The 6,795-nt window shown below is 39.1% G+C and overlaps 1 long non-coding RNA gene across 1 annotated transcript; it reads left to right on the forward strand.

Annotated features, from left to right (window-relative positions):
* Nucleotides 1–1,079: 1,079 nt before the first annotated feature.
* LOC109468312 lies at nucleotides 1,080–4,754 on the forward strand. Its single transcript, XR_002140130.1, has 6 exons — nucleotides 1,080–1,183; nucleotides 1,617–1,674; nucleotides 2,797–2,902; nucleotides 3,620–3,657; nucleotides 4,242–4,329; nucleotides 4,540–4,754. It is a non-coding gene; the product is annotated as an uncharacterized LOC109468312 (long non-coding RNA).
* Nucleotides 4,755–6,795: the final 2,041 nt, after the last annotated feature.

Genomic DNA, 6,795 nt, shown 5'->3' on the forward strand with positions numbered 1-6,795 from the left:
AGTATCATAATTAGCTTTTTAATCTGTACATAATGACATTTGATAATTTTTGTACATAATCAATTCTCTGTATAACTTTTACCGAATTGTATATTTCATGTCTACTGATTTTTGATGTCTTATGTCTAATGTTTATTGTTTGACTTGGTTCCGTATTGTTTTGTATTATCATTTCAGGTTTGGGAGGACAACTTGTAAAGGCGTTGATACACCTGTTTTGTCCTCCCTTCCACTTGTTTTTTGCATGTGGTGAATTCAAATAAAGAAATAAAGAAATAAAGACTATACACATCTGCTTGGAGGTTAATCCATGTTGGTTCCATTAGGCCACACCAATTTAATTTCTTGGTTAACGGATGTTGCTACAAAAATGATGGAGCGGGCGGGCAAAAATAAAAATAAAAACAGGCCTAGGCATCTTATTATGGCCCAAAATGGTATGATAAGAGTCATGAAGTCAACACACCTGGCTGTTTCAAAATTTAAACAATGAATGAACTTTTGATGATATCACTGCATTGAAAGATGGAATAACTGTAACAACTAGGAAGAAAAGGACTTTCTTCAACTGTTCAGGGCAAAATATGAGAATTTTGCAGTTGATTCTAATTAATTATAAATTTTTATTTTTATTTGCAAATCAGAAAAAAATGAAGGGGGCGAATCCGTTAACCAAGAAATTAAATTGATGTGACCTTACCCATGTACAGGCCAGGTCACGTCCAAGCAGGCTCTGATGCTACTCCCTAGCTGTATCATGCTGTATCATGCTGTCCGAGGAGACCAGGAATAGCAAACTGGCTCTCATGGACCAGATGTGGAACAAGATGGAAGAAATCACGTATGTTCTTGTCTTCTGAACATCTACACATGTACATCTGACCACATTAGTGTATATATTATAGTCAAACCCCTGCTAGGGACCACTAGGTCTCTGTGGCCTATTTTTTGTGGTCCTTTGAAATTGACCGAAAATTAGAATACTTCAGTCTATAGTACTCGCCAGCTGTCTATAGTGAACATTTTTGTGCAAGTCACCTTGGGTGGTGACACTATAGACAGGTTTGATTGCAGGTGCCAAGTATGATGTGGGTCACTACAATGTCCAGCTGAAAGTCTGGACAGTGAACACAAGTTTTCTGACCAACATGGAAGCAAAGGACATACAGCCTAACAGAGTACAGTAGGTGTCAGTTACATTGTATTATGGTTATTCTCTTTTAAATGTTGGAAGGGGGATGGATAGGAAAATATCATCACTGGCCATTCCCATTTTTGTCTAGTTTGAGCTAAAACCAAAAGAAAAAATTCTATACACCACTCTTCAACTTCTACAATGGTACATCCTAAATTCTTGTTATAACAAGAGTAAGGGTCAAGCTTCTAGATCTGACTGGTGAAAAAAAATACCTGTATTCTATTCCCAACATTCAATATAAAAAAACACACTATGTGGACCTTTTTTTACATACACCATGCCATAACATAATGGCGATTACATAATTATATTTTTTGTTCCTGCTGATATATGTTGTTTTTAAAGTTTTGTGTATTAAAAACTGTAGAGCTGCCTGATAAATACTTGAAGTTGGCATGTGACCTGACTTCCCTTCCAGGTGACGTACCAACACCTGGTCATGGCGTACTGCCAGCAGAGGGACATAGAGGGGCCAGGTAGGGACCCTTGAGGAACATGTTATGTTTCAGTTCATTTTGTAGTCATGGAACAAACTTGTTGACCATACTTAATTTTTAATCTTAGGTTGAATTGCTATGGCCTGGCTTGGTGCTAGTGTTGCATACCTAAACCCAATTTTAGGTTCAGGTCTGGATTCAAGTCCAGAGGTTTAGGTTCAGTTCCGGACTTGTAAGTCCGGACCTAAGCCCATGGCATATACAAAATTGCATGTTGCTACCTTGCAAATGCAATGTTGTCTGGGTGAAACTTTGGCCACATAACATGGAGGCCGGTACTTGGCGATGCCCCATGGCAATGTTTTCTTCAGTTTGCAGCAAAGATTTTGCAATCTACGGAAGGTTTTAGGTGGTTTGGAAAGGGTATGTGAAATGGACTTTTATGGTAAGAAAAGGGGTATGTGAAATGGACTTTTATGGTAATAAGTCCGGACTCGGTTCTTGACTTTTAGGGTTTTTTTGGACTTGAACCTAAACATTCTTACAAGTCCGGATCCAAGTCCAGTGAACCGGTATGCACCACTACTTGGTGCCATTACATTTTACTGGCAACATAGCTGCCTTTGTACATATTTTGTGAACAGTTTGTAAGTTACATGCATGATCTAGTATTACTGATTGCCTGCTCTAGAAATCTCTTTCACTTCATTTTCCACAAAAATGTTGGAGTTTATGAAAACAAATTTGGAATTTGGAATATATCACAAAAAGGCATCCTTTTCTCTATATCTCTATAAAAACTTTCAGTACTTGGTCCATCAACAGGTATTATAATTAGAGTAACTTACTAGTATATGCAACAAAAGAAAAGTCACCTGCCAATGTTACAGTTATTTTGCTGTTTTTCCTTTCTCCCTGTTATTTTTTGTTCTTACTTTCTTCATTCCGCCATTCCTTCTTTTGCCACTAGCCATTCATGTCTTCCTTTCATGCTTCTTTCCCTATAACCATCTTAAACCACTAGACATCACAGACAAACATGGCATGTCTATACAAACCTTTCTGTAAATGTTCTCTCGATACCTCATAATTAGTTCAGGAGAATAAGCAAAGATATTCCCACTAATCCTAACAGTATATTTTTCCCCGCCCTCCCCCCAGCCAATTGACACCCTAGTGAAGTACTGTGACCAGCTCCTGGAGCAAGGCATTCACACCGTCCCCCTGCAGTTTGCACTGAAATGTGCACTGGAAGATAACAATGCTGGTGAGTTAGTCACATACAGGTCATTGAAATGTGTCCCAATTTTGTTCTTAACTGGTACACTGGAGAGGGTACATGTATATTACAAAGTGTAAGGCTTAACCAAGCTACAGTACTGTTAGCTATAGACATGTACATGTAACTAGTACAAAATATGTAATTTACTAAACACTGGATGTCCTCAATTGTAAGTATATTTGATCCTCTAAATGATTTTATATGTGGCGTCGGGTGTTGTAGTGGTTAGAGCAATCGAATATGAACCGGGGAGACCCGGGTTCGATTCTGAGTCGTACCCGGTACATGTCTGAACATGCGCCCCGACGTTGTGCCCTTGGGAAAGGCACTTTACACGACTTTCCTCACTCCACCCAGGTGTGAATGGGTACCTAACTTCGGTTGGGGAAAGTCGTATTGAGGTCACCTTGTGGCGCCGAATGGCAGCCGCACAGACCCTTGTGACAATTCCACAAAAAATAATTGTGGAACAAATATGTGTATCATGTGTATTATTTAATTGTTGTAATTGTTGTGATTTGTATTGATTATTATGTGATACCCTGCATCAATTCAGCCGTATAAAGGCTGCGACTGCACGGGTACTGTTTGGACAATAAAAAAAAACATTTATTATTTCAACTGGATGTACTAACATGACTTGACTTGACTTTATAAGGAATCCATTATCTGTATTTGTGACATATTTTCTTTTGTTAACAGAATATGCCTACAGCATTATGAAAGTCCTGAAAGAGAAAGTAAGTCTTGTATATCCTTTTACTGTCTAATTTGAATTGACAGTGACAATATAAAGCGATGCATGTTCGCTTTTCTTAAGTTACTGTAAGATTTGTTGATGTTGTTAACGGTGCACACCCCAGTTTTTCCGCGACAGGGGTCAGTTATAGTCCGGATAACCTCTGACCTGGCCAATGACATGATTTTTTTATGTCTGTCACCATGTTGACTGGTGTTGGGTTACATAATGTTACGATTTCATGGTCTGCTCTGCTCCTATCACCACATACTAGTAGTACATGTATGTGAATGTGTTTGAGTAAGAATTAACAGAGCAGACCATGTCCGAAGGTAAACATTATGCATTTGCTTTGCAAATGTTACTTCTCTAGTATACTTTTCTTCATAAATGATCCTTCCTCTCATGTTCAAGTTCAAGTCAAGGAACCTCTTTGTTCTTTAAGTAGTACAAAAGAAAGTTTACAGCACCGAAGACTGAGGAGTCTATAATAAGATGTGACAACACTATGCCTCATGTCTTGCCGAGTGAACTAGCACATGTTTTTGTACCTAAACAAATGAAACATTTTGTTTTTCCCTCTAGCCTAGCTTGTGACACGAAGATCATGGACAACCTGCGCGGTGCCATCAGTGTCATGGCGGGCATGCCGATAGCCGTGGCGTTTATTACAGTGAGTTTGAAAACTTGCATCGACTTTTTATCAGACATTCATAATTGTTTTCTCGTTTCCCCTTATTTTGTTGCATGATTTCATTTACATACAAAGACGAAAGAGTACGAGTGTACGTATTATGGATGAACAGTGTTGTGGGATGGGATAAGTACAGGTCTGTGCAGGTATCCAGTAACATTTTCCTAATCCAATGATTTTCCTTCCCAGTGGATTGGCATGGCCATGGCCTTCGTGCTCTTCCGCAGCAAAGATGGCGGACCGCCGACCTTCATCATCAGAGGACATGAATACAAGGCATTTGCCTAAACAAGCAGATAGCACAATCTTCAATATCTACACTTGTACGACTTCAAGTGACCGTTCACTTTTAGATCTAGAGATCAACGCGAGCTGAAATATAATAGTGCACAATCCCACATTGGCGTAGCTGTATGTATATATTAGGGCTGCGTACCTAAACGTAACACCAGGTACAGGTACAGGTACTGGTACAGAGGTTTAGGTACAGGTCCGGACCTGTACCTGTACCTGAACAATTTGACAAATTAACACGTGTTCTTCACTTTTTCAATCATGACACAGAAACAATAATAAAGTGTTGGAGGGAAGGGAAAATGACTGACCTCTGACCTGATTTGAGTTTGTTGACCAATCACAACCCTGGATCAGCCACACTCTCGCGATGTCTCGTGAGACTGAGGATCTCAAATCAATCGACGGTGTTTACGTCTTTTCCAGTGCTAATTTTTCGTCTTTGTGGTAGGATTTACCTATCTTTAGTCATATACATGGTGTAAACTAGCTATTTCGGTATATACTCGTTACTTCATGATCCGGTATTTTGGACCTGTACCGAAACGATTTTTACGGTATTGGACCGGTACAGTGTACCGGTCCGCAGCCCTAGTATATATTATAATATTATAACTTATATGGGTAAGAAACACATAAAAGATTAATATTAGAAATTGAAATTCATAATACAGTTAATGTGCACCTAATATACCTGTGCTTGTAATTTAAACTATTGGGTGATGACTATGTAGTCCGCAACTATATTTCAGCATCAATGTACAGCTTATTCACCTGATAGGACGTCTGGGGGAAATATGTTGTACCTGTGTATTGTGTATATATAGTTTTATAGCCACTGCATTCTGTTTTACGTTGAGTAAGATACAACCTACTATCGTTTGTAATGACTATAACCAGCAGAGCCAAATGATCTTGGCAATATGCAAGCTTGTTTATACTTTCATGCTTTTATTTCGATGTTCAACATTGAGTTTGGACATAGTTGAAACATAGATGAACTTGTAAATACATATATGCTTTTTTTGTGCACAGTTGAAAAATACATTGTTTTTATATTTTTGTAAACTCATACCTCTTTTGGTTCTGTAGGCGAGACGAAAAGTTTTGATAAAAAAATCCTTGAATAAAACATAACAGAAACAAATTTGTTTATTCAGTCAAATTTATTCAGTATTGGTATACATGTTGTATAGTGCTTAATACATGTAGTAGTCTAAAGTACCTGATACGTGGTTGTTGGAAAAGAATGTCGCATGTTTCAATATGAATAAAAACAAAGTTCCAATTTTCTTTCATTCTATTTCCTTGTCCTCTTCATTGTCACGGTAAATACACTGAGGTTGCTAATTTAAAGATGATTTACTAGAATTCAATCAAATCACACACAGCTGCAGCTCATCTTTCTATGGCCGTGTTCATGTGAAGTCAGTGAAGGCGCTTTACATGTGGTTTACCCCGAAGCCGGTTTCAAGCGGCTCCATCTGAACGCTCCAAATCACATTGAAAGCGCCTCGATCCCAAGCCACTTCTAGAGGTGGTTTCGAATCGGTTTTCCCGCATCGCGATTTGCGTCTGAACGCAATGTGATTTCAATGTGACTTCACCTAGTCATGGATTACAGGGTGATATTTCTTTATTTATATGCAATACCAAATTTTACGTGGCAGCAACTTAAAGAGTAGTAATGGTCAAATAATGTGTCCGTTCTAGGACGAGCTTCACCGCCTCTGGCGGGACCACGTCGGCATTCGGCCGAGATACGTTGGGAGGGGGGCACCAGCAAGCAGGTCGTTGACCTCTGACAATAATAACACGCTACCTAGCGTGTTTTCATCAAACAACAATAAATGTAGCTCAGGCGAATTGTGATCGGAATCGGTTTCAAAGGAATGTGGTGTGGCACGTGGACCAGATGTGAGGAATGCGAGTTACCCGAATCTTGGTTTGGGTGACTTCACATGAACAAGGCTCAATACTGTAGTCCACAATGACGTATGGCATATGTATGAATAGTAACTGTTGACATTATTTGTGTCACAATCACATGAACACATAAAAAGAAGATGGTCAAACCTGTCTGAGCAGGTGATTACTTTACCCTTAACCCTACCTAGACCGGGCTTTTTTTGACATGGGGGGACCGGGGGG

Source organism: Branchiostoma belcheri, unplaced genomic scaffold (genome assembly GCF_001625305.1).
Source record: "Branchiostoma belcheri isolate BF01 breed outbred unplaced genomic scaffold, Haploidv18h27 scaffold199, whole genome shotgun sequence".
Lineage (NCBI taxonomy): Eukaryota > Metazoa > Chordata > Leptocardii > Amphioxiformes > Branchiostomatidae > Branchiostoma > Branchiostoma belcheri.